The 27,667-nt window shown below is 43.8% G+C and overlaps 1 pseudogene; it reads left to right on the plus strand.

Moving 5' to 3' along the window:
* On the plus strand, positions 8,492-10,733 carry LOC106504791 (annotated as a pseudogene).

Here is a 27,667-nt window from a genome sequence, read left to right on the forward strand (position 1 = left end):
ACAGCAACTCGGGATCTGAGCCGCATCTGCAGCCCACGACAACGCTGGATCCTCAACCCACTGAGCAAGGGCAGGGATCGAACCCGAAACCTCATGGTTCCCAGTCGGATTCGTTAACCACTGTGCCACGACGGGAACTCCGTGATATTAAATTTTAAATAACTTTCTTATTCTCTAGTTGCTCTGTCCCCACAGTACTCTGCTCTTGTTTTATGGATGCAAATCACCATTATGCTAGCTGAGGATGTTAATTCGGGTTTTTCTGAAGCTCTTCTAAACTTCCTGCATTGTTTGCTTCCTTTCTGGACACTTCTTCCCTTAGACTCCCCCACCTGCCCCTTTATCTTTTTCTTTTCTTTCTTTCTCTTTTTGCTGTTTAGGGTCGCATCTGTGGCATACGGAAGTTCCTAGGCTAGATAGAGGTCGAATCGAAGCTACCACTGCCGGCCTAGCCACAGCCACAGCCACAGCAACGCAGGATCCGAGCCACATCTGCAACCTACACCACAGCTCATGGCAATGCTGGATCCTTAACCCACTGAGCGAGGCCAGGGATTGAACTTACATCCTCAGGATACAGTCAGGTTTGCTAACTGCTGAGCCACGAAGGGAACTCCCCACCTTTTTTCTTTTTAAGGCCACACCTGAGGCATATGGAAGTTCCCAGGCTAGGAACTAATCTGAGCTGCAGCTGCCGGCCACAGCCATAGCCACAGTCACGGCCACACCAGATCCGAGCCATGCCTCCAATCTACTCCACAGCTCACAATCCTTAACCTGCTGAGCGAGGTCAGGGGTCAAACCGTAATCCTCATGGACACTAGTTGGGTTACACGGAGCCACAGTGGGAACTCCCAAGACTCCCTTCATGTGAGAACCTTTCCTCAGCTGTCTGGTCATCTTTGGCTGACCACTCAGAATAAAAGTGAGGCACCAAAAAACCAGTTAGTTTCGTGTGCATGGGCTGGGCTTGCTCCCCATGGGCTCTGCTTTAGGGAGATCGGCTGAGGAGCTGGCCATTTTGCTAAGGCAGCCTCAAACGCCAAGACAGGCAGCCTTTCCCCTGATTACCAGGGTGCTTTATCCAGAGTTTTAGCTACTACAGATGCAAACTAGCATAATATATAGGCTGGATCAACAAGGTCCTACTGTATAGCACAGGGAACTGGAGTCAATATCCTGCGATCAACCATAATGGGAAAGAGTACATTTATATGTATAAATGAATCACTGCTATATAGCAGAAATTAACGCAACGTTGTAAATCCACTGTACGTCAACTTAAGAAAAGGCAGTGGCGGAGTTCCTGTTGTGGTAGATTGGGTTAGGAACCTGACTGGCATCCATGAGGATGCAGGTTAGATCCCTGGCCTTGCTCAGTGGGTTAAGAAAGTGGCATTGCTGCAAGCTTCGGTGTAGGTTGCAGACATGGCTCAGATCCCGCATTGCTGCAGTGCAGGCCAGCAGCTGTAGCTCCGATTCAACCCCTACCCAGGGCACTTTCATATGCCTCGGGAGTGGCCATTACAAAAAAAAAGTCAATGACAAGAAAAAAGGGGAGGAGAGTATTCTAGTAAAAGGAGACTAAAGAGACATAAAAAATAAAAGCAGGAGTTCCCGTCGTGGCGCAGTAGTTAACGAATCCGACTAGGAACCATGAGGTTGCGGGTTCGGTCCCTGCCCTTGCTCAGTGGGTTAACGATCTGGCGTTGCCGTGAGCTGTGGTGTAGGTTGCAGATGCGGCTCGGATCCCGCGTTGCTGTGGCTCTGGCGTAGGCCGGCGGCTACAGCTCCGATTCAACCCCTAGCCTGGGAACCTCCACATGCCGCTGAAGCGGCCCAAGAAATAGCAACAACAACAACAACAACAAAAAAGACAAAAAGACAAAAAAAAATAAAATAAAAATAAAAATAAATAAATAAAATAAAATAAAAGCAGTGTCTGACCCTTCATTTGACGGGGATCTGGAAAAAAAACCATCAACTACAAGGACTAAATGGAAATTCAAATATGAAAAAAAAGGATGAGCTATGAGACCTTAACCACCCAGAAAGGCTCCAGGGCTGGCATTTTAGATGCGGTTCTGCACTGACAACAGCCTCTCCCCACTCCTGTGTCCACTGCGCCCCGTTCACTAACTACGGAAACCCTTATTCCCCAACTTCCGTTTTCTTCTAAGCTATTTTCATCAGTTCTTTTCCTAGAGAGCCCAAACCTAAGAGCATCTCAGATGTTCACTAAGTCAGTCTCTCCGGAACTACACAACTAGCACATGAGAGGTACCGTGGTGTGCGCCAGGGGCACAGAGAACAATGGCACTGTAAGTGCTCTGGGGTTATACCAGTGAACAAGGCAGAGCTGATACGCTTTTAAGGATATTCATATAAATAATGCGTCAAAAAGAATGATATGGATGTATATAGCTGGGTCACTGTGCTGTGCAGCAGAAATTGACACAACACTGTAAATCAACTATAATAAAAATTAATTTAAAATTGCATCAAATGACCACCATATCACAACGGGGATATGCAGAAAATGCGAAGAGAGCGTGAACGATGAACATTTCAGTCCACTTGGGCGACACCGTCTGCTTGTGTTATCTTTCTATCACTGCTGGGGGACCTCACATCCCTCTTTTAATGAACTCTGCTGCCCTCTGGGCTGTTAGCTCCTCGCGGCAGGACTGTCTTCGGTCTCTGTGGCACCAAGAAAAGCCAGTCATCATTCAGACACTTACGGCACCAATTTCTGGTCCGTAATCTCAGCTGAAATCCAACATAACTGGAAAAAAATCTTCTCTAAGTATAATTTCTTTCCAAGTGAAACTTTATTTTCTGAAATGACCAAGTAATATTTAATAAATTTCTGTCTACTCTTTGAGGCCAGTGAGATTATAAACACTTTTTTCCTTTGTGGAGAAGTTGTGAAACAGACTTACCAGTCAAGTCGCAAGAAGAATAAAGAAGAGACATGGCCAGGTTGGGAGAATTTTGTTTTTTAATTTTAACTTAGTTTAGTTTTTTTTTTTTTCTTTTTAGGGCTGTACCGGAGGCATAGAGAAGTTCCCAGGCTAGAGATCAAATGGGAGCTGCAGCTGCTGGCCTTCACCACAGCCACAGCAACACCAGAGCTGAGCCGTGTCTGCAACCAACACCAACCACAGCTCACGGCCAAAGGCAGATCCACAACCCACTGAGTGGGACCAGCGGTAGAACTGTCATTCTCATGGATACTAGTTGAGTTCGTTACTGCTGAGCCACAATGGGAACTCCTTAATTTTAATTGCAACTTAAAAAAATTCATTTAAATACATATGGTTTTACATAGACGTGTAAAAGTAACTATATACACTTTTCCGTCGCAAGACATGTTTCTTTGAAACTCCATCTTGTCCTTCTTTACTTTATCCCATCTTCCTGCTTGAAAAACAGTCAAAGTGCTGGTAAATGACTTAAGCTTAAGAACTGTTATGTGCCTAGAGGTTAGAGTAAGAGCTTACTTAACATTTCACCAGCTAAGTGGCTTTTAAAATAGTAAAAGAACTTACATAATAGTAAACAAACCCTGTATCATCCACCCATAGCCACTCCTCACTTGATCTCATCTAAAGAGCACAATAAAAGCAGTGTGGTTTCTTGCGGCAGTGTTCTCGGTCCCTGAGACCTTGAGTCCCCCGTTCCCACCTTTACTTAAGATAAATGTCTCTGTGTCTTGTTTTATGTTAACTTTTTTCCTTAAGTTCCACAGCACCTGTTCTTCTGCCCCATCCCGCTGAGCTGGTCTTGGCATTTTCCCAATATAATCTGTTTTGTTCTCATTTGCTTGGCATCTGCTTTCCCTCCCTCCACATCCACTCCAGAGGCCCACTCTCCCCCAGCTCCCTCCAGTAACCACAGAGCCACCTGCTTCCCTGCCGCCCTTATCCATGCTCATGTCATCATACGGACACATACCCACCTATATATTTTTTAAATTAACTAATTATTTAATTTGGGGGGGTGCTTTTTGGGGGCCGCACCTGCAGCATATGGAGGTTCCCAGACCAAGGGTCGAATCAGCCACTGCTGCCGGCCTACACTACAGCAACGCGGGATCTGAGCCACACCTGCCATCTACACCACAGCTCACGGCAATGCCAGATCCTTAACCCACTGAGCGAGGCCAGGGATTTCATCCTCGAGTATGCAGGTCAGATTCGTTTCTACTGAGCCACACCAGGAACTCCCCCACCTATGTATTTTTACAAAGGATTTTATATGATGATGGTTTTGTAACACAGGGATCGTGTTATACAAACTTTTCTGCATCTTGCTTTTCTCATTCAGCATGTGGGTCTCTCCTCAGCCCCTCCCACCTGAGAGCTACTTTATTACTTCCAGTGGCTACATAATACACCCAGCCATTCCTCTACTCACACACAATCACTTCCTTTCCAGTTTATTACTGCCACAAACAACCCAGCTCTAGCCTCTCCAGCTCCCGCTAAGGAAAACAGCCTTGCTTTGATTAGTGCTATTAATGGCAAGTAGGTGAGGAGAAATCTACTGTGGGGCTCACTGGTGGGACCCAGTGCAAGCTGGAAGGGCCAGGGTGGACAAAAACCACCTACACTTGTGTGGCAAGACATACTCCAACCGGTCCCTAGTATGCTGAGTCTTTTTTTTTTTTTTTTTTTTTTTTGTCTTTTCTGGGGGCGCTCCCTCAGCCTACGGAGGTTCCCAGGCTAGGGGTCTAATTAGAGCTGTAGCTGCAGGCCTACACCACAGCCACAGCAATTGGGGGTCCAAGCTGTGTCTTGTGACCTACACCACAGCTCAGAGCAACACCAGATCCTTCACCCACTGAGCGAGGCCAGGGATCGAACCTGCAACCTTATGGTTCCTAGTCGGATTTGTTAACCACTGAGCCATGACGGGAACTCCACTATGCTGAGTCTTATTGGGAAGAAAATATTTATAATAATCTGGATTTTCAAGGTGTACATTTCTTTTATTCTCAAGTTGTTCAGCAGTCACAGCAATCACTGTGGAGAAGGGAGCCACACTAGGTTAGTTTCACCTACAGGACACATCACAGCTTATGCTTTGAAGTTAGACTGGTTAGATTCCAATGTTACGTCCTTAAAATATTCACTGTGGAGTTCCGGTTATGGCGCAATGGTAACAAACACGACTAGTAACCCTGAGGACTGCGGGTTCAATCCCTGGCCTCAGTCTGTGGGTTAAGGATCCAGCGCTGCCATGAGCTGTGGTGTAGGTCGTAGATGCGGCTCGGATCATGCATTGCTGTGGCTGTGGCACAGGCTGGCAGCTGTAGCTTGGATTCGACCCCTAGTCTGGGAACCTCCATATGCTTTAGGTGCGGCCCTAAAAAAAAAGAAAAAAAAAATTAACTGTGTGTGTTAAAAGCCATCATTTACAACGTTTGGCTAACTCGATTAGAATTTCTTGGCAATGTTTAGGTTAGGAAGGCCTGGTTAAATGTTACCAGACAAAAAGAAAAAAAAAAAAGGTAAGGGGAAGGAAGTGGTATCCTGTGCAGTTGTCACAGAGGTTACAACTCTGAATTTTTCAGCATGCGTCTGAATACCTGTTACCTATAGGATAGACCCTCGTGGGCAGTAGCAAAAGGATAAGACAAAAACAGTTTTAGATCTCGAGGGGTGCAGAATCTAACAGGAAAGTGGTGGTAAGGCTTGGGTTATCCTTAATACTTGATAGACTATGGAAATAAAACAGTATAATGTAGTGGAGAGCTTATACTTGGGATTCCGAGTCATAGACCTGGGTTCTAAATTAAAGGTTACTAGCACAGAAGGTCAAGAACCTGTAGGCTCAAGTATGAGATGGCCTGCGTGACAGAACCATGCCGTCATTCAGCATGACACTAAGGCATGGGGTGGAAAAGGGAACCAGGGCTCTGACAAACAGGAGCAGAGGGTGGGAGGAAGAGTGTTATTTGAAGATCAAAGGATGATGTGGTTACAGAGACCCTAAGGTCTCCTGGTGTTCACACTTTGTGTAATGCCCTCCTCGGGAGAGAGAGTGCAGGGGAATATGGCAAAGATGATGGGATGCTGCTCCCTTGACTAGTTTGTAAGATCTATTTGGCAGACTGGCTTTTGTTGCCCTTCCAGGTGTGAACACTGAAGAAACAGCTGCCATGAATCCTTCTGTTGCAAGGAAATGAATTACGGCAACAGCCTGAGTGAGTCTGGAAGCCTACCTTTCTCCGGTCAAGCCCCCCAACCCCCCAATGAAAACCCAGTCCTGGCCTTGACTGCCGTTTGCAGGGGGCCTGGCTAAGCCATGTCTAGCCTCTAGACCCACAGAAACTGTGAAATAATAAAATGTGTATTGCTTTAAGCTTGTGGCAATTTGTTACACAGCACAGAAAATTAATACAGGTCATGATTTAAGACTTCGGTGGCCGGCCAAGATGGAGTTAAGCTCACTACAGCCTCTTTCCGCCATGGATTACAACAAAAACCTGGCTGAGGTGCAATATAAATACAAAAACACAAATTATGAAGAGTAAACAAAAGCAGGCAGATTAGGAAGAGGGTGGGGAGTTTCTCACTTCCCCTTCTTTCTCGCAGATTGTTGTTGTTTTGTTGTTATTGTGACTGGGGGTGGGCCCAGTCACAGAACTGTGCTGTCGCTGTCACCTTGGTGGCACAAGCAGCTAAAACCAAGAGAACCCCACCTTTTTAAACAGAACTAGGAAAATGAGCTCTCATGAGCCAGACAGTGTGCGGAGCCCCAAGAGGAGTTAGCTGGAGACCTCCCAATTCTGGGCTCACCTTCAAGTCACACATGTGTGGGGCAGACCTGGCAGAGCAGAGGCTTTGTAAGCTGACCTACAACTTCAACTACCCTCCCCTGTCTCCCCCCAGCCTCAGACTAACCCCTGGATGGCACACGAATGGGCCAGGCCCAAAGCAGCACAGCACAGAGGCGGCTTGGGAAACTGAATGACTCTGGAACAACTGCCCACAGAAGGCAGGATGGCTTTGTGGTCTGTAACTGACTGGGCTCACTGCCTGCTAAAACAGAACCCAAACAACAAAACAACAAAACCAACATTCTCTTGGGGCGTTTAACAGGACTCAAGGTCTGTACAACACATGCAGAACATCCAGGATAAAATCCAAAATTACCCTTCATACCCAGGATCAGGAAAAGTGTGGCCAGGCTGTCATCCCACTCCCAGATGACCTAGGTGTGGCAATTACCGAAGACTTTGACATTTAATTTGACTGAAGCATGGCTGGCTTACAAGGCTGTTCCTTTCTGCTGTGGAGCGGTGATCCAGCCACACACACACAGATCCATCCCACACAGGTTATCAGGGAGCGCGGGGTTGATTTCCCTGTGCGATACAGCAGGTCCCCACTGATCACCCATTCCGTACACCAGAGTAAGACTCTGCCATTCCCCAAACCCCCAGTCCGCCCCCGCTTCACCCCATCCTGCCCCTTTGGCGACCATACCTTCCTTTTCAGAGTCTGTGAGTTTGTCTCTGTTTTATAAATAAGTCCACTTGCACCCTTTTTTAAATTCCACATACAAGTGCTATCATAGGGCATCGCCTTTCTCTGTCTGACTGACTTCACTTAATACAGTCATCTTTAGGTTCATCCGTGTTGCAGCAAATGACATTATTTCATTCTTTGTTATGGTTAATAGTCCACTGTATAGAAGCACCACATCTTCCTTATCCATTCCTCTGTCACGGACATTTAGGTTGCTGCCATGTCCTGGCTACTGTAAATAGTGCTGCAATGAACACTGGGGTGCATGTATCTTTTCGAATTATGCTTTTCTCTATGTATATGCCCAAGAGTGGAATTGCTGCATCACATAGTAGTTCCATATTTAGGGTTGTTGTTTTTTTTTTTTTTTTTTTTTTTTTGTCTTTTTGCCATTTCTTGGGCCGCTCCCGTGGCATATAGAGGTTCCCAGGCTAGGGGTCCAATCGGAACTGTAGCCGCCGGCCTACGCCAGAGCCACCGCAACGCGGGATTCGAGCTGTGTCTGCAACCTACACCACAGCTCACGGCAACGCCGGATCCTTAACCCACTGAGCAAGGGCAGGGACCGAACCCGCAACCTCATGGTTCCTAGTCGGATTCGTTAATCACTGTGCCACGACGGGAACTCCCATATTTAGTTTTTAAGGAAACTCTATGCTGTTTTCCATAGTGGTTTTACAAATTTATATTCCCACCAAGAGTGTAAGAAGGTTCCCTTTGCTTTTTCTCCACAGCCTCTCCAGCGTTTCTGTCTGTGGAATTTTTGATGGCGGCCACCAAGACTGGTGTGAGGCGACGGCTCACAGTAGTTTTGATTCACATTTCTCTAATAATTAGTGATAATGAACATCTTTCACGTGCTTTTGGCCATCTGTCTGTCTTTGGAGAAATGTCTATTTAGAACGTCTGCCCATTTTTTGATTGGGTTGTTTGGGGGTTTTTTTGATACAAAGCTGAATAAGATGTTTGCATATTTTGGAGATTAATCCCTTGCTGCTTGCTTTGTTTGTAAAGATTTTCTCACAGTCTGTGGGTTGTCTTTTTTTTTTTAATAATTTCCTCTGCTGTATCAGTTTTTAAGTTTAATTAGGTCTCATTTGTTTACTTTTGGTTTTATTTTCATTACTCTAGGAGGTGGATCCAAAAAGATCTTGCTGTGATTTCCGTGGAAGAGCATTCTGCATAGGTTTTCCTTGAGGAGTTTAGAGTATCTGTCAAAGACTTTAAAGCAGTTACCCTAACTGTGCTCCCGGAGGCAAATGAAGGTAAATGCTCTTGAAACGAATGGGAGTATAGGTGTTTAGAGCAGACATGTAGAAACTATAAAAAGAGAACCAAATGGAAATTTCACAACTGAAACATAGGAGATCTGAGTTAAAGACTTCATCAGATGGGCACAATGAAAGAACGGGTATGAGAGGAAAGAGTCTGTGAACTTAATACAGCAACAGAAATGGTCCAACTCGAAGGACAGAGGGAAGACTTTCAAAAACGCAGAGTCTCCTAATGTCCCTGGAGTTCCAGGAGAAGGGGACAAAGAGACTGGCGAAGAAAAACAATCGGAAAAAAATAGTGGGAAACTCCCCAAATTTGCTGACATAGATGAATTTATAGATTCAAAAGCTCTGTGAACTCTAAAAAGAATAAACCCAAAGAAAACCATACCCAGACATGCTATATATTAAGGACAAGCACCTTAATATATGACAAAAGGATATATGCTGTATAATTCCACTTATATGACACTCCAGAAAAAGAAAAATTATAGGAATGTCAAGCAGTAATTGCCTGTGGCTGGGGTTGGAGGGAGATGCTGACTGCAAAGGGGCAGAGCAAGGGAACTTTTTTGGAGGATGACAGAACTGTCCTGAAGCTTAATGTGATGGTAGTTATGTGTCTATAAATGTTATATATATACTATGAAACTTACATAAGTATACACCAGAGAGTAAATTGCACCGTGTGTAAACTTTTCACAAAGTGGGGAAAAAAGGCCCAGCAAAAATAAAAAAGCAAAAGCAAAACAATACTGACCTGTGGTGGGGGGTGGAGATTCTGGAGGAGGCTGAGTCCTCTCGTCGTGCTCCCCCCCCCACCTCCAGCCCTGAGCCAGCGGGAGCTGAAGGTTCAGTTCAGTGGAGGAGGGACATGGAAGGGGCTGGGAGGAACTGAGTTAAAGATTTTCCTCTCCCAAAGGACCAGTGTACCAGGAAGCTGACCGCAGGAACCTTCATTCGGAAGGATGGGGAACTGCCAGAGAGCCAGGAGAGGCCTGCAAAATCAGCTGGCCTCAACGCATTCCAAGAGAACTGACAGTATTTTCATTTTAGTGCTAATACAGACTTCAGCCCCAGGACTTCTCTGGGGCACTTCTTAGCAGTGCTTTCGCTTCTCACCTGATAAACACAGGTCGCGAGGCTTGCTGTCTAACCTCGGGCAGAGACAGATCCATTTCCCTGCTCCGCCCACACTTTCCTGCCTTCTGTTATCTTCTTCCATTGGCTTTTATCACAGAGCAACTGTCCTTCACTGGGCAGGCTTTTCTCTGAACAACAAAGGTGAAGATCCCCCTCTGCTACTGTTGACTCTCAGCTCCCTTTACTCCTCCCTTTGGTAACTGTACCCAGTTCCCTGGAGGATCAGTTCCTCCTCTCTCTGACCTTCAGGGCAGTGGCTCCGGAGGTGTGTCCGGCCAATTACAAATCACGGCAGCCTTTTCACAAAGATGGCGCCGAAGGTGAGGAAGGAAGCCCCTGCCCCTGCAAAGCTGAAGCCAAAGCAAAGGCTTTGAAGGCCAAGGAAGCAGTGTTGAAAGGCATCCGCAGCCACAAAAAAAGAAGATCCCTCCGGATGTCACCCAGCTTCCGATGGCCCAAAACACTGCTGCTCGGGAGGCAGCCCGCATATCCTTGAAAGAGCGCCCCGAAGAGAAACAAGCTTGACCACTGTGCCATCATCAAGTTCCCTCTCCACTGAGCCAGCCATGAAGAAGACAGAACACGACAGGCTTGTGTTCACTGTGGAAGTCAAGGCCAACAAGCACCATATTCAACAGGCTGTGAAGAAGCTCTGTGACACTGATGTGGCTACCGTCAGCACTCTCATCAGGCCTGATGGAGAAAAGAAGGCATATATTCCACTGGCTCCTGACTATGATGCTTTGGATGCTGCTTACAAAATTGGGATCGTCTAAACTGAGTCCAGCTGGCTAATTCTAAATATACAAGTCTTCACTTTAAAAAAAAAAATTAAAAATTGCATTTTCTAGGCCACAGTGCTTTTAGATTCAGGATGACTCTGCATGTGCACTTCATAGGACCATGGTCAAGCTGAAGGTCTCCCCCAGAGGGCCTGAAAATAAAGCTGAAGCCATGGGCGAGAAGCTAAGCAATGGGATGAGAGTTAAGCCTTGAACCCAGGAACGAGGCATTTCTGTGGCCTGGTACCTAGGGCCTCGCCCCTTCCTGGTCCTACCAGGCCAGTGGAGACACTCCTTGGAAAGCAGATCTTGAGTCTACTGGCAAACGGCAGGAGCAGACTCACCTCAGAGAATGTGCTTACATGGGGATTAGCTCTTGCTGCCTAGATTTTGCAGGCTGCTGGGCCTGGCTTTTCAGCTTTTCCTTCACATCGTTCCAAAAGCCCCTCTTTCCCTCCCCCCTTAATTTGTACATAGTCATTTTCTGTTGCTTATAATCAAAGAATCCTGATAAGGACAGTTTCTCAACAATCTATTTATTTAATTTAGACCTTACTAAGTAGGAGTAACTAAGTACTAACCACTTAGTACCTTACCAAGTAAGTGCTAACTGGATTTAGCACTATTTGATTATGACTTGTCTCAAACTAATCATGTTCAGTAAACTTTTTTTTTTTTTTTTTTAGGACTGCATCATGGCATATGGAGGTTCCCAGTCTAGGGGTTGAATCAGAGCTACAGCTGCCAGCCTACACCACAGCCACAGCAACGCCCAATCCTTAACCCACTGAGCGAGGCCAGAGATCGAACCCACAACCTCATGGTTCCTAGTTGGATTTGTTTCCACTGAGCCACGACAGGAACTCGATGTAAACATTTTTAACTACTATAAAAATTGCTATAGGAGTTCCCTGGTGGCCTAACAGTTAAGGACTTGGTGTTATCACTGCTGTGGCTCAGGTTTGATCCCTGGCCCTGGAACTTCTGCATGTCATAGGTGTGGCCAAAAAACAAAACAAACCTGCTTTAGTATTATTGCTATATTACATGTCAGTTACAAGCGCCTGGCCGAAAACACACAAACTCCTCCCCCAAAAAACCCAAACTGCTTTGGTAATAATACTACATTACATGTCAATTACAAGTATAGAAGTTATAGGTAACATTTTGTGAAAATGTTTTCTTTATTTCATTTCTAAGTCTAAAGTAGCCTCAGATTAAGTCAGAAAATGACACTGTAGTTTTTACTGTTGCTCCATTTTCAGAGTCAATTTATATAATAAACTTGAACACATACTTAAATATGTTTAAAGAGAAGCAAATCTCCAACCAATCTCTCAGATACAGTAGTCCTTGTTGGCACAGTCTAGTACGCAAGCTATAGGATTTATTATTATCATTATTATTTGGTCTTTTTGCCTTTTCTAGGGCCACTCCCGTGGCATATGGAGATTCCCAGGCTAGGGGTCGAATCAGAGATGTTGCTGCTGGCCTATGCCAGAGACACAGCAACAAGGGATCCAAGCCACGTCTGCGACCTACACCACAGCTCGCAGCAATGCTGTATCCTTAACCCACTGAGCAAGGCCAGGGATCGAACCTCCGTCCTCATGGACACTAGTCAGATTCGTTAACCACTGTGCCATGACGGGAACTCCAAGAATTTATTATTATTATTAAAGTATACTTGATTTATAATGCTGTGCCAATTTCTGTAGAGCAAAGTAACTCTGTCTCATATATGTGTACATATACATATATATTTGAATATATATATTCTTTTAAAAATATTTTTTCCATCATGGTCTATCCCAAGAGATTGGATATAGTTTCCTGTACTGTACAGTAGGACAAAGTGGTTATTAAAAATAATAAGGATTTCGTTGTGAGAACATTTTAAAATATGTACTGTGTAACCAATGATAAGCATGCTTTACCCCAAAGTGTCTACTTCCAACTACTGAGGAATTGAGAGGCAGGGAATGGTGCGGGCTATTGATTTATTGCCTCTCGGCTCCACACTCCGAAACCTGGGACCTTTAAACATCTTCCTTTGCCAGCCGGCGCCGTGTCACCGTGTATTCAATAGAGGGTGCTAGAGACACGCAGCGGGAAAGGAGGGCTCTGCTCCCGGCGCCTCTATAACCCCCCCCCCCCCGGGGGGAGGACCTTCTCAGGGACTTCCACCCCATACCCACGCTCAGGGCCTTTTCTGCCATCCCTTGAGCCATGGCTGTATCCTCTCCAGAGGTGTGGACCTCAGCCAGGGGGCTCTCGTGAGGTGTCTTATCTCAGTTCTGGGGGCTACCCCCTACCCCTGCTATTCCTACAAAATTTGAAGCTTTAAAGCTTTCTTTACCTCCGACTAGCAAATCCCTCATTACTCCAAAGCCCTGACAGAGTTAGCTGATTTTTATATTAAACTTCCCTGTTCACATTACTGTTTGGTTTCTCTCTCCTGATTGATAGAAGAATCCTTAAATCAGAGCTCATTTCAATCCTGACAATACACTGGAGACTTAATACTGCCACACCAATAATAAGTAAAATTCACAGATGGGCCTCAATAACAAATAAATGACAACAACTGGGGAGTTCCCATCGTGGCGCAGTGGTTAACGACTCCGACTAGGAACCATGAGGTTGCGGGTTCGGTCCCTGCCCTTGCTCAGTGGGTTAAGGATCCGGCGTTGCCGTGAGCTGTGGTGTAGGCCGCAGAATCGGCTCTGATCCTGCATTGCTGTGGCTCTGGCGTAGGCCGGTGGCTACAGCTCCGATTCGACCCCTAGCATGGGAACCTCTATATGCCACGGGAGCGGCCCAAGAAATAGCAAAAAGACCAAAAAAAAAAAAAAAAAAAAAAGACAACTATAAAACTCTAAGTTAAATTTAATTAATAACACATAGAACTGAAGTATGAAACTGGATAGGTGGGAAAGGGACTCTGTTTGCCTGAATTTGCCTAATGTCACTTGCCCAGTATTTTTTGTTTGGCTCCATAATATTTCCACAGGTACCTCTGAGCAAGTTTAGAAAAGGCTCTCCTTTGTGGCTATGAAGAAGAAAGGCCAAAGTCTGGCACCACAGAACTGCGGGCCAGTCCCTGAAGTGATGGAACGGACACCTGGGGAAGCCATCAATGAGAGCGGGACTGTAGGTCATGTCATCTCCAGGGTAACTTTCTATTAGAAATGTTGCAATTTTGTGAACTAAAAGGACTGTGAACTCTAAGACTTGATTTCGATTTCGGGAGCCATTAAACTAACTTGTGCTCAAAGTTGGATTCTAATTTGGGAGAGGAGGCGAGTGCACAAGACCTGGGCAGAAATAGCTTTATGACAATCTGCACAAGGGAAAAGTCAAATATAAAAAGAGATGATCCCACCATTCACCCAGGCCCTGATGATCCAGAAACATCTGTGAAGCCAGGGTTTGTATGTGGGTAGCAGGAAAGAAGGCTTCAAGCATACGTGCTGGAGTCATAAGCTGATAGAGGCCTCAAATGCCTGCCTAAACATTTTCTATAATGAAACCTAGGGGAGGAAATACATTATGTGACCAATTATATCTGTGCAGGAAAAAAAACCACAGGTGTAAAAAGAATGTTAATATTTCACATTAAAAATGTGAAATGCAAAAACTCATATTTCAGAAATGATTAGGAAGAAAACCTATCTGAAAAATTATCATTAAAAAGTTTTAACTCTCAAGAGTTCCCATCGTGGCTCAGTGGAAATGAATCTGACTAGTACCCAAAAGGATGCAGGTTCTATTCCTGGCCTCAGTCAGTGGGTTAAGGATCCGGCATTGCCATGAGCTATGGTGTAGGTAGCAGATGTGGCTGCGTTGCTGTGGCTCTGGTGTAGGCCGGCAGCTACAGCTCTGATTAGACCCCTAGCCTGGGAACCTCCATATGCTGCAGATGCAGCCCTAGAAAAGGCAAAAAAGACATAAATAAATAAATAAATAAATAAATAAATAAATAAAATTAAAAGTGGGAAAAATGTGTTTCTTAGAAAAATGAAATACAGTATGCCCCTGAAATAACAAATCAAGCTGATCTACCCTATGAAATTATTGGATAAAAAAAAAATTTTAGAAAACAAATTATTACAGTTGATATTAGGTCATTCTTTATGATGATAATATAAATATATTGAAGCCATACCTACACTTAAAAAAACTCAATTCTATAGGAAAGTCAGACAGCTACTTTCCTACCAAATTAATTACAATTTGCTAAGGAGTACAGGGCACTGTGAGAGCACAGGAGAGGGTAAGGCACAGACCTTGTCCGGAGAGTGTGGGAGGTCTCCTGCGAAGGTGAGCTAAGCTCTGAAGGATAACTAGTTGAACTGGCAGGGGAACAGCACGGTTGGAAGCTTTACGGTGGGAAGAACTAGGGCGTGCTTGAAAACAACAAGAGGCCTAAAGTGAGCCTAAAGCATGGGCACAATGAAGAAATGGCTACAACAAGTCTGGTGGGATAGCTGTGGGTTAGGGTTGAAGTTCTTGGCCTTAGCCTCAGAGCAGTGAGAAGCTACTGAAGAATTTTCAGCAAGAGAATAACAATCATATTTATGTTTTTACGAGATCACGCTGGCCACCATGTGGAGAACGGACTGTAAGAGGAGATGCGTGGACAACCGGAAACCAAAGGCTCTGCCGTCAGCCTACGAGTTTAGGCTTGGTCGTTTCCATTTGAGGAGCAGCAGGATAGAGGTTAGAAAGCAGGGTTTAGAAATTAGGAGATAAAGTTAATAGAAGGTAGTGATTAACATGGGCCTAAGGGAGAGGGAGGCATCGAGAACGACCCCTGGGTTTCTTACCAGTGTGACTCAATATCACGGCATCGCTTGGGATAAACGCTGGAGAAGGACACACTGAGTTTGAGATGCTTGAGCATTAAACTGGAAAGGGAGCTGGCAGCGAGATATATACTTCTGGGTTTAGAGGAAAGATTCAGGCTGGAGAAGAATCTAGGGAGGTGTTGATGCAGATGCCAAAGCCTGGCTGAGAAGGGAAGCGGCGAGAGTGAACAGAAAAGAGGGCCAAGGAACATCAGCATTTAAAGGTCAGGCTCAGGAGGATGAGACATTCAAACACCCACCATTTATCCATCAATTATTTATTAATAACTGGCCACAATATGCCAGACTCCATTTTAGGTATAAGGATATAATGAACAAGACACATAAGCTCCCTATTATCAAGGAGCTTACGGTTTAGTGAGCGAACAAAAAAATACATACATAAAAAAGAAAAGAAACAAGGTAACTGCGGTTTGTGCTAAGTGCTGTGAAGAAAATAAAAGTGGCATCGCAACTCTAATTCCATGAACGGCACTCACGTCAGAGACGAGATCTCCAAATGATGAGTAACTCCTGAGAAAGTTCCAGACAAAGTATAATCCTAAATGAAAGTTACTTTTCTGGGATAGTCAGTATATATCACAAGGGCATGAAAAACTGTGTACGCCTGTAAAATAGGTTCTGCGTGAGAATAAACAAGTTTTTCACCTGCCTAAACAGCCAGAGGGATATCCAAAAGTCCTGAAGGATGCGGCTCCAGGTTTTATGCTCTGGTCCAGGGGCTTTGGACACCTACGATCCTAGGCTCCCACCCACCAACTGCCATTGTGCCTGGCCCCAATCATGCCACAAGCCCTAAACCCATCACCATATTTCTAAATGCCCACTTCAAAGGCGTTGGTACTTTCCTGTTGAGAACCATTGCTGACACAAATTTCAAGAAATGGAGATACACCGAGGTCTCCACACTGACGGATTCTGGTCACAGACATTTCCATGAAGTGGCAACCATTCCTTTTCCTTTGATACATACAGCTGACCCTTGAACAACATGGGTTTGAACTGTGCAGGTCCACTTATATGTGCGTTTTTTCAACAAATACATACTCCGGCAATACATAATGCGAGGCTGGTTGCACCCGAGGCCGACTGTAAAGTTACATGCAGATTTCTGGCTGTGTGGAGGACTGGCACCCCTAAGCCCACACTATTTACTATGTGCCAGACAATGTTCTGGCCCCTGGCTTCTCTACCATTTAGAAAACTGTAATAAACATACAACTCCTTGAAACTGAAGATGGTTCAGAATGTGGCTCTTATACTTAAAATCAATACAGCCTTGCATCCCTCAGGTGAAAGTACAAAGAGTGTCCTCAAAACTTGTTATTTTCCCCATTCCCCTGTAAGTTATCTGTAGGTATGTGTACCAAAAAGAGTTTTAAACATTTAGCAAGCAACAAATGACATCCAATGCTGAAAAGGCAACTGCGTAGTTTCAGATCATACGGAAAAGGTCTCCACAGTCTGAAAAAGACAGTAGCACCTAGTGGAAAAGATGCTAATTATATAACCAAACCCTTTTGGACTATAAATATGCTCAGACAGGAGTTCCTGTTGTGGTGCAGTAGAAACAAATCTGACTAGTAATCCTGAGTTTGCGGTTCGATCCTTGGCCTTGCTCAGTGCGTTAAGGAGCCGGCATTTCTGTGGCTCTGGTGTAGGCCAGCAGCTGTAGCTCCAATTCATCCCCTAGTCTGGGAACCTCCATATGCCATGGGTGTGGCCCTAAAATGCAACTAACTAACTAACTAAATAAGCAAGGAAGGAGCTGTGTGCTTTTAACCAGGGAATCATTAAGGTACAGGAGTAACCTACTGTGAGAACAGATTCACAGATGGGCAGACATGGAAATTCAGATGTTGAGAAGAAGATGCAAAAAAAGAGTAAAGAGCTGGTAAATATTGCTCATTAGCACAGTGACACTGGGTACAGCTGACCAGAGTCTTAATTTATACTTTCAATAACACTCAATTCAGTTCAAGGAATTTTCTAAACTTAAAAAAAAAAAAAAGGTTATGATTGAAATAATTCTTTATATAAAATTTTATATTCTGCTTTTTATAACAGGGTATTTATAACAAGGTATTCTCACACTAAGCATCCTTCACAAGTATAATTTTTAGGAGTTCCCTGGTGGCTCAGTAGGTTACGGGGTTGGCATTGTCACTGCCATGGCACAGATTTGATCCCTGGTCCAGGCAACTTTTGCATGCTGTGGGTGCAGACCAAAAAAAAAATACACATATACGTACACACATAATTTTTAATGACAATATAATATTTTCATTGTGTAGATGGACCATAATTTTTCTTTTTTGCTTTTTAGGGGCACACCTACAGCATATTTAGGTTCCCAGTCAAATCAGAGCTACAGCTGTTGACCTACACCACAGCCACAGCCGCAGCAACGCAGGATCCGAGCCACGTCTGCGACCTACACCACAGCTCACGGCAACACTGGATGCTTAACCCACTGAGTGAGGCCACGGATCGGAACCCACATCTTCATGATTCCTAGTCAGATTCACTTCTCCTGCACCACAACAGGAACTCCTGAGTACTATAATTTTTAATCTTTGCTAATCAAATAGAAAAGTATCTCACTGGAGTCCCCTGATGGTGCAGTGAGCTGGGGACCTGGTACTGTCACTGCTGTGGCAGAGGTTTGATCCCTGGCCCAGGAATTTCTGCATGCTGTGGGTGTGGCTTAAAAAAGGAAAAAAAAGAAAAAGTATCTCACTGGCCTTAATTTACAATTCTCTGATTATTAATGGACATACTTCCCCATATTTGTTAACGAGAATGTATTTTGTTTTCTGTAAATTAACCGTTTATATCTTCTAGTCTTTCAATTGGGTCCATCCCCCTACTTCCCAGCTGCGCTCACAGCATATGGAAGTTCCCGGGCTGTGGCAACACAGGATCCTTAACCCCCTGTGCCATAGCTGGAACTCCCTCCCCTGGGTTCTTTTTTTTTTTTTTTTTTTTGTCTTTTGTCTTTTTTGTTGTTGTTGTTGTTGCTATTTCTTGGGCCGCTCCCGCGGCATATGGAGGTTCCCAGGCTAGGGGTTGAATCGGAGCTGTAGCCACCAGCCTACGCCAGAGCCACAGCAACGCGGGATCCGAGCCGCGTCTGCAACCTACACCACAGCTCACGGCAACGCCGGATCGTTAACCCACTGAGCAAGGGCAGGGATCGAACCCGCAACCTCATGGTTCCTAGTCGGATTCGTTAACCACTGCGCCACGACGGGAACTCCTCCCCTGGGTTCTTGATGGGCTTTTTCTTTATTAATTTGTAAGAATTTATATATATTAAATGGATTAAACTTTTATATTGCTGTAAACATTTCTCTCATTTTTAGCTTGTCTTTTAATTATTTTTGACAGTTTTAAATTTCCATAAAAATCCCACAGAGTTTTCACAAAATTTTTATTTTATTAGAAAACACTTTATTAAATCCATAATCTTTGATTGAAGCACCCTCTCTCTTCTCCTGAAATGATGCTTGCATCTTTTTTGTTTTCTTTTTTGGCTGCCCCATGGCATATGGAGCTCTCAGGCCAGGGATCAGATCTGAGTCACAGTTGTGACAACACAGCTGCAGCAACACTGGATCCTTTAACCACTGTGCCAGGCCGGGGATGGAACCTGCATCTTGGAGCTGCAGAGAAAGCTGCCCATCCTGTTGCGCCATGGTGGGAACTCCAAGATTTTTAGTGCAGAAACATTCCCCAAATGTGCTATTTTTATTTTGTAAATTTCTTAATTGTTTTATACATATGATGCTTTATTTTAGGTGTGTGATAGACACTAGGATTTACCTTGCATTCTTTCCAATCAAGTTGCTAACAAAGTGCCTGGGTATTTTTTAGTGTGTAAGACTGAACTATCCTTCCTTTCCCAGCTCATTTGTGACTCTGACTCTTCATCTATCAAAGTCACATATAACAGATGGGCCTGAAGACCATTCTGCTCCATTAATAATTGTGTGCGTCTGCCAGGACCACTCTATTTTAATTATTCCAGTTTCATTAAATTTTGGTTTTCCTCATTATTCTCTTTTTAAAAAGTATTTAACTATACTTTTATCTTTCCAGATGAAATTTACAACCATTTTGTCATGTTCCAAAAGAAAAATATGTAGTTTTTAAAAGTCAGAATTGTTTTAAACCTACAAATGAATTGAAATGAAAGCTCTATAGGATTTAATTTTTTATTTGAAAAAAATCTCTTGGGAGTTCCCATGGTGGCTCAGTGGTTAACGAACCCGACTAGTATCCATAAGGATGCAGGTTCGATCCCTGGTTTTGCTCAGTGGGTTACGGATCCGGTGTTGCAATGAGCTGTAGTGTAGGTGGAGGATACAGCTTGGATCCCGTGTTGCTGTGGCTGTGGTGTAGGCCAGCAGCTATAGCTCCGATTCAACCCCAGCCTGGGAACCTCCATGTGCCTTGGGTGCGGCCCTAAAAAGACAAAAGACAAAAAAAAAAAAAAAAAGAACAAATGAAAAAGAAAATCTCTCAATGTTACCTCTTTCCTCTTTCAGTGAAACAATCTTTTTCTTTATATCTATTTCCTAGCATAGTGAGCTCATTTCTAGATATTTTATGATACTTTACTGTTATTATGTGTAAGATCAAATATGCCATGTATTACTTAAATGGTTACTGATGATAGGTACCTAATCAGATCACTGATTTATCTATATTATATCAAAGAATCTTTCAGTGGACTACCTTAGGTTTCTGAGTATGCAATCTGTAAACAGCAATCTTCTTTTCACCTTTTCAACTCTCATTTCTATTTCACATTGTGGTAGGCAGAATTCTGAGATACTCCCCCCGTACACAAGCCGCTGGTGTACACATACCCTCTCCCAGATATTCAGTCAAGCACCAGCCTGTGAAGGAACTGCTGTGAAGGAACTCTGCAGATGTAATTACAACCCCCAATCAACTGATCTTCAGAGAGGGAGACTATCCAAGGAGGCCCAACCTAATCACAGGAACCTTTTGAATCCAGGTTTAAAGGTCGGAAACAGAGAAAGTCAGAGGTTCAAAGTATGAGAAGGATTCAACACACAGCAGCTAGTGTGAAGATGGAAGGTACATGGCTAGGAACACGGTGGCCTGGAGAGCAACCCCACTGACAGCCAGCAAGCAAACAAGGACTTCAGTCCTACAAGCAAAAGGAACTGAATTCTGTCAACCAGAATGAGCCTGGAAGCAGATTTCCTCCCAGAGCCTCCAAGGAGAACTGAGCTTGGATGATACCTTGAATTCAGCCCTGCAAGACCCCGAGCAGAGACCCCAGGCATGCCATGCCAGACTTCTTATCGGAAGAACCATAAACTAACACTGGTCTTTAAACACCTAAGTTTGTGGTAATTTTGTTATTCAGCAAAATAAATCTAACACACCTGTCTTATTTAACGGGCAGGGACCTAGAAGGTCGTGTTAGAGACGACTGCTCATATTAGTGAGTCTTAGTGTCAGAAACAACACCAGTGGTTTGAACAGGGTAGATTTAGCAGAAAGAACTGTTAACTAGAAAAAGTTATTTAATTTTTAAGAGGGGCAAAAAAAGGCCTTTAAGGGGTTCAGAAGAAGCAAATGCAGAGAGCAGTAATTTACTACCTCTAGGCGGAAGGTGTACAAATAAGGAAGGGGCTAAGGATTTAGAAGAGGACCCTCCACTGGACTGGAGGAGGCGTGGCTGCAGACGCCAACAGAGGTGGAAGATGGTCCCTGTGAGGCCCTCTGGGGCTGAATAGTCTTCCCCAAAGGCGTGTGTAGACCAAAGCTGCTCCTACGTGCCCCTGAGGTGAGAGCCACCAGGACTCAGATGCCGACCTGCCGGCTGCCGTGCCAGAGAATGCAGATGGGAAGCGGCAAGGGACGCCCTCTCTGTCCCTCACTTCCTCCTTCCGCGGTCTCTCCAGCGCCCTCTACGCAGAGACTAACGTGGCAACGAGCAAAGGGACATGTTCACAGTGCCCAGCTCTAGCATCACAAGCCAGGGAGAGATGGAATTAGATTTACAAAGATTAAGAGATGACGGACAAATTAATAGCATCCCTTTGACTCCTGGCCCCAAATACACCCTCTACACATATCTGAATTTACATAAAGCATCAAAACAACCCTGTTTCCACTTAACAGCAGGAGACTATCTTCCTGTAAATGCAGATGCTCTCATCTTCGCCCGGAAATGAGGAGCCACAGTCCTAAGAGCACTGTATCCATCACTGGCTGTATTCGTCTTTTTAAATTCAGTAGAGTCCTAGGAAATGTTCCGTTCTCTAAAGACTAAATAGTCAAATGAACTCCCAACAATTTGCATATAAAACCAGAGAAAGAAGAAAAAGCAAACACATAACAAAGCAAAGCAAACACATGCTATTACTACAATGCTCATTTCCGCACCTGGTCAGGAGGTTATGGAAGGGGTCCGTGAATTTCTTTTTCCACTTTCCACCCCATGTTTCATTTGTCCTTAATGAGAACCTCAGATTGTCAGGGTTCTTGAAATGACAGGATGACCCAAACCGTCATTCCTAAAGTAACTGACTCCTTGATAGACCAGCCCTTTTCTGGGTACTGTAGCTTTTCATTACTCTTTAATGTCTCATTACTCTTTAACATACAGTATTGTGGGATCAAACCCACATCCTCGTGGAGACAAGGATGGGTCCTTAACCCACTGAACCACAAGAACTCTGGAAAGTAAGAACTATAAACCTCAGCAGAGCGCTAAGTTTCTAGGATGAAAAGCAGAAATTCTGTGAGGTTATTCTGTATAATAATAGTGAGAGACGGCTTTTAGGGTATGATATGGAAAATTGGTCTGAGAATTTATAACACATTAGGCAAATGTCCAACTCTTTCTAATTTGGGTCTAACAGAAGAAATAATGATAATAAACTTATCTATTTCTCCTTTTGATTCTGTTGATTTTTTTTTTTTTTTGCTTTTTATATTTTGAAGTTATGTTATTGTACACATACAAATTTCCTGGTGGATTAACTCATTTTTCATTATGAAATTTCCTTTTTCATTTCTAGAGATGTGTCTTGCCTTAAAGTCTATTTTGTCTGATATCACTTAATTGGCCACTTTGCTACTCATTTTATACTTTTTCCTCTCCTTGTCTTCTTTTGGATTAGTGTTTTTTTTCTTCCCCTCTCCTTCTCTATTAGCTTGGTAGCTATACATTCTCTTTCTATCCTTTTACTGATTACCCTGGAACAGCTTTTTCCAACTAAAGTTCCATGAGAGAATTGCGTCTTACAGAAAATAATCTGAGTGACTATTTTTCTTTTTTTCCTTTTTTTTTTCTTTTTTGCTTTTTAGGGCCGCACCCAAGGCATGTGAAGGTTCCCAGGCTAGGGGATGAATTGGAGCTACAGCTGCTGACCTACGCAACAGCCACAGCAATGCCAGATCCGAGCCACGTCTGCGACCTACACTACAGCTCATGGCAAAGCTGGATCCTTAACCCACTGAACGAGGCCAGGGATTGAACCTGCGACCTCATGGTTCCTAATCGGATTTGTTTCTGCTGCACCACGACGGGAACCCCAGATGACTATTTTTCAATTCTTCCCCGGGGGACACATAGCAGTGCCATGCTAGAGGCAAAGAGATTAATTTATTACATACAAAAGATACTTTAGCACATGAGTTGGCAAACTTTTTCTATTAAGGGTCAGAGAGTAAATATTTTGAGCTTTGCAGGCCATATTACATCTGCTGCAACTACTGAACTCTGGTGTTTTATCAGGAAAGCAGCTACAGACAATAATATGTAAACTAACAAGCATAGCTATGTTTTAATAAAATGCGATTTCCTAAAACAGGCGGCAGGCTGGATTTGGCCCATGAGCAGAAGTTTGAAAATCCCTGTCTTGGGCTTTAGAGTGTGATTCTCTTACTAAACATGGTGAGAAGGGCTGTCTTAGATATTACATCATACGTCCCAGGCTTATTAGTGTTTTTTTGTTTGTTTGTTTTTGTTTTTTTGTTTTTTAGGGCCACACCTGCAGCATGTGGAGGTTCCCAGGCTAGCGGTCAAATCGGAGCTATAGCTGCAGGCCTACATCACAGCCACAGCCACAGCCACGCTGGAGCCGAGTCAAGTCTGTGACCTACACCACAACTCCCGGCAACACTGGATCCTCAACCCCTGAGCAAAGCCAGGGAGCGAACCTGAGTCCTCGTGGATATTAGTTGGGTTTGCTAATCACTGAGCCATGATGGGAACTCCTTTTTTTTTTTTTTCCCATTAGTTTTTACAATATGTTACAAGGACCTTAGAATAGTTATTTATTTATTTTTGCTTTTTAGGGCCACACCCGTGGTATATGGAGGTTCCCAGGCTAGGGGTCTAATCGGAGCTACAGCTGCTGGCCACAGCCACAGCCACACCAGATCCAAGGCGCATCTGCGACCTACACCACAGCTCACGGCAACATCAGATCCTTAACCCACTGGGTAAGGCCAGGGATCGAACCCACAGCCTCACGGTTCCTGGTTGGATTCGTCTGCACTGCGCCCTGATAGGAACTCCGGACCTTAGAATGTTTAAAACATATTTACCCTCTTCCTGCTTTCGGTGCTACTGTTGTCATTTATTATTTCTACTTCTTCTGTTTCTTCTTTCTCTGTGCTTTAGCATATGGATATTTTCTTCTCATCTGTCTTCCAGTTCACAAATGCTCTTTTCAGCTGTGCTTATCTGCTATGAAACCCTTATTATTGTAATATTCGATTCTAGAATTTCTATTTAACATTTTTTATAGTTTTCAGTTTTCTGCTGACTCTATTTTTCACTAATTTTTTTCTGAGCATGTTAATCAATGTTATCTTAAAGTGCAAGTCTGAGAACTCTAATCCTGGAGATGTTTGTGGATGTCCTTACTGCCGGTCTTTTCTCTTGGTGTTCAGTCTTTTTACATGACTAGCTTTTGAATATTAGTCACTGCGTGGAAAAGTTACGGAGGTATCTGGGCTTCTAGAGAAAGCATTTACTTCTGCTTCTGGCAGGCGCCTTAGAGTAGAGGTAAATTGTTTTAATCTATTTTAGCCCATTCAAGACTAAGTTTCGGTTTTGCAAGGGATGTGTTTCAGCATGATCCTGTGTTCATTACTCCTCAGGGGCGTTTACCAGGATCCTTTCTCCAGTCCTCCCTGGCATCCCTTTTGCGTCCCACTTGCCCTCAGTCTGAACATTCTACTTAGCCTCTCAGCCTCGGTTTTCTGATCAGCTCTTCAGTCACAGCTTTTTGAGCTGGCAAATGCTTCCGAGGGGTCATGTGGCAGCAAATATTTATTCTGCCTCTAATTTTTTTTTTTTTTTTTTTTGGCTGTGCCTGCAACACACAGAAGTTCTCAGGCCAGGGATTGAACCCACACCACAGAAGTGATCTACGTTACAGCTGCAGCAATGCCCAATCCTACACCTGAGTCCCCAGTGAACATCTCTGCCTCTAATTTAGACTTCCCTTCTTTGGGGGGATCTCGGCCTCTCAAAGTTCTCAATACCACTGCAGCTTCCAGTGCCTTTAAAGAGTTGCTTTTTATGTTCCACCTTGTTTTTTCAGTTTTTGGCAGCAGGGGTGGTCTGATACAGCTAGTCTGCTTTAGCCAGAAGCAGGAGTCTTAAAGGGTATTGAATTTTACTTAATGTCTTTACAGGTAGCAATTAAGATAATCTTATACTGCTTAGATGTCTCTAATTCTCTTTAGAAAGAGATTTTAAAGAAACAGTACTAACACTGATGAATTACACCTTCTGGTAAACTACTTAAGTTTCTCAGATTATATTCAACAGAAACCTAAAGAGAGCACTGTTATATCATTTTCATGTTTTTGATATAATTATACTAGCTTCACAAAGTAAACAGGATAACTTTTCCTCTTTTTAAAATTCTGAGACAATTTACATAGTAAATATGAAAAGGTATGAAAGAATTATTTTTTTAACATCATTGAAAAGAAGAAACTTTCTGGAGAGAAATTCCTTTATAATTAAAATTTCTTCCTTGTTCTATTTTGGTTTTCTGATTTTCAAAAGGTTCTGTGACTACTTAAAAGGTTAAAATCCTATCCTAGCACAAGGTTAAGGCTCAATAAATGTTTCCTTTTGACCACAGAAGTTGCCTTTTTGTTTTGTACCAGGTCATGTATCTACTATTTTTGAGTCAGGAAGTTCCTTTTCTTTTCTTTTTTTGTCTTTTCTAGGGTTGAACCCACAGCATACGGAGGTTCCCAGGCTATGGGTCTAACTGGTGCTGTTGCTGCTGGCCTACACCAGAGCCACAGCAACGTGGGACCCGAGCTGCATCTGCAACCAACACCACAGCTCACGGCAATGCAGGATCCTTAACCCACTCAGCGAGGCCAGGGATTAAACCCGCAACACCTCATGGTTCCTAGTCGGATTCGTTAACTGAAGCTTTAAAATTACCAGAGATTACTGTGGAGTTCCCGTCGTGGCGCAGTGGTTAACGAATCCGACTAGGAACCATAAGGTTGCGGGTTCGGTCCCTGCCCTTGCTCGGTGGGTTAATGATCTGGCGTTGCCGTGAGCTGTGGTGTAGGTCGCAGACGTGGCTCGGATCCCGCGTTGCTGTGGCTCTGGTGTAGGCTGGTGGCTACAGCTCCGATTGGACCCCTAGCCTGGGAATCTCCATATGCCGCAGGAGTGGCCCAAGAAATAGCAAAAAAAAAAAAAAAAAAAAAAAGACAGAATTACCAGAGATTACTGGAGTTTCCACTGTGGCACAGTGAATTAAGGATCTGGCGTTGTCTCTGCGGTAGCAGGGTTTGATCCCTGGCCCCAGGACCTTCCACATGCTGCGAGTATAGACAAAAACAAACAAACAAAACACCCAAAATTACTAGAAATTACAGATCTAAGAAAGATGTTAATGGAACTGAAAAGGGGATATTATTGCTTACTGTCCTCTCCTCCTCACTCTTTGGAGAAAGTGTTGGTACCAGCAGAAGTCAGGACTCTAACACGTATGAAGACTCAGCTATTCAATCAACCAAGCAATGTATACTATCTACTTTGTTTAAGCCAACAAGCTAAGTGTTTTTTTTTGTTTGTTTGTTTGGTTTTTTTTTTTTTTTTTTTTTTTTGCTTTTTAGGGCTACGGCTCTAACCCGTGGCATATAGATGTTCCCAGGCTAGGGGTCTAATTGGAGCTACAGCTGCCGGCCTATGCTACAGCCACAGCAACGCAGGATCTGAGCCACATCTGTGACCTACACCACAGCTCACGGCAAGGCTGGATCCTTAACCCACTGAACAAGGCCAGGGTTCGAACCTGCAACCTCATGGTTCCTGGTAGGACTCGTTAACCACTGGGCCACGATGGGAACTCCCCAAAAACTAAGTTTTAAAAAAGATGAAAAGAACTGAACATGAATCCTGCCTTCAAGGAGTTTATAACCTAATAGAAGAAAGAAAAAATGGATACATATATAACTATTCTAAGTACCTTAAGACAGATACCAACTGGAAACACATATAATTTATTGGCCAAGTAGCAATGTATTAAGCATTCTACTTTTTCTCTCTTTAACATATCTCTAAAATGAAGGGAACAACCAAGCTTTAAGTGACCAAGTCACTGTATATTTCTTAGGTATCTAATTAAATGTCACAGGAGACCGATTTATAGTATAAGCATTTCTAGAACCCTAACTAGGGCTTCTTTGTGTGAAATACAGTAAACAGACAATAAGATTATCACAAGAACAAATCCTAAGAGAACACGAAGAATACAGATTCAATCTCTATCCCAGGTCTTTTGCTCAAGCAATAATTTTACAGGCCATTTGTGGGTCTTTTTAGGACAAAACACCCCCCCTTCCACATCTTACAAATCATACTAACGTGGTTACTGTGGTCACTTCTTTGCTGGGATTAAAACAATACCACTCTCTAGACTTGAATCACTCCTTTGAAATTACAGTACTCTACACACAAATAGATGACAAAAGTACAAATGTGTGGTCGTGAGGAACAGACTTCGCAGGCTGAATAC

This window comes from Sus scrofa, chromosome 12 (assembly GCF_000003025.6).
Source record: "Sus scrofa isolate TJ Tabasco breed Duroc chromosome 12, Sscrofa11.1, whole genome shotgun sequence".
In the NCBI taxonomy this organism is placed as follows: Eukaryota; Metazoa; Chordata; class Mammalia; order Artiodactyla; family Suidae; genus Sus; species Sus scrofa.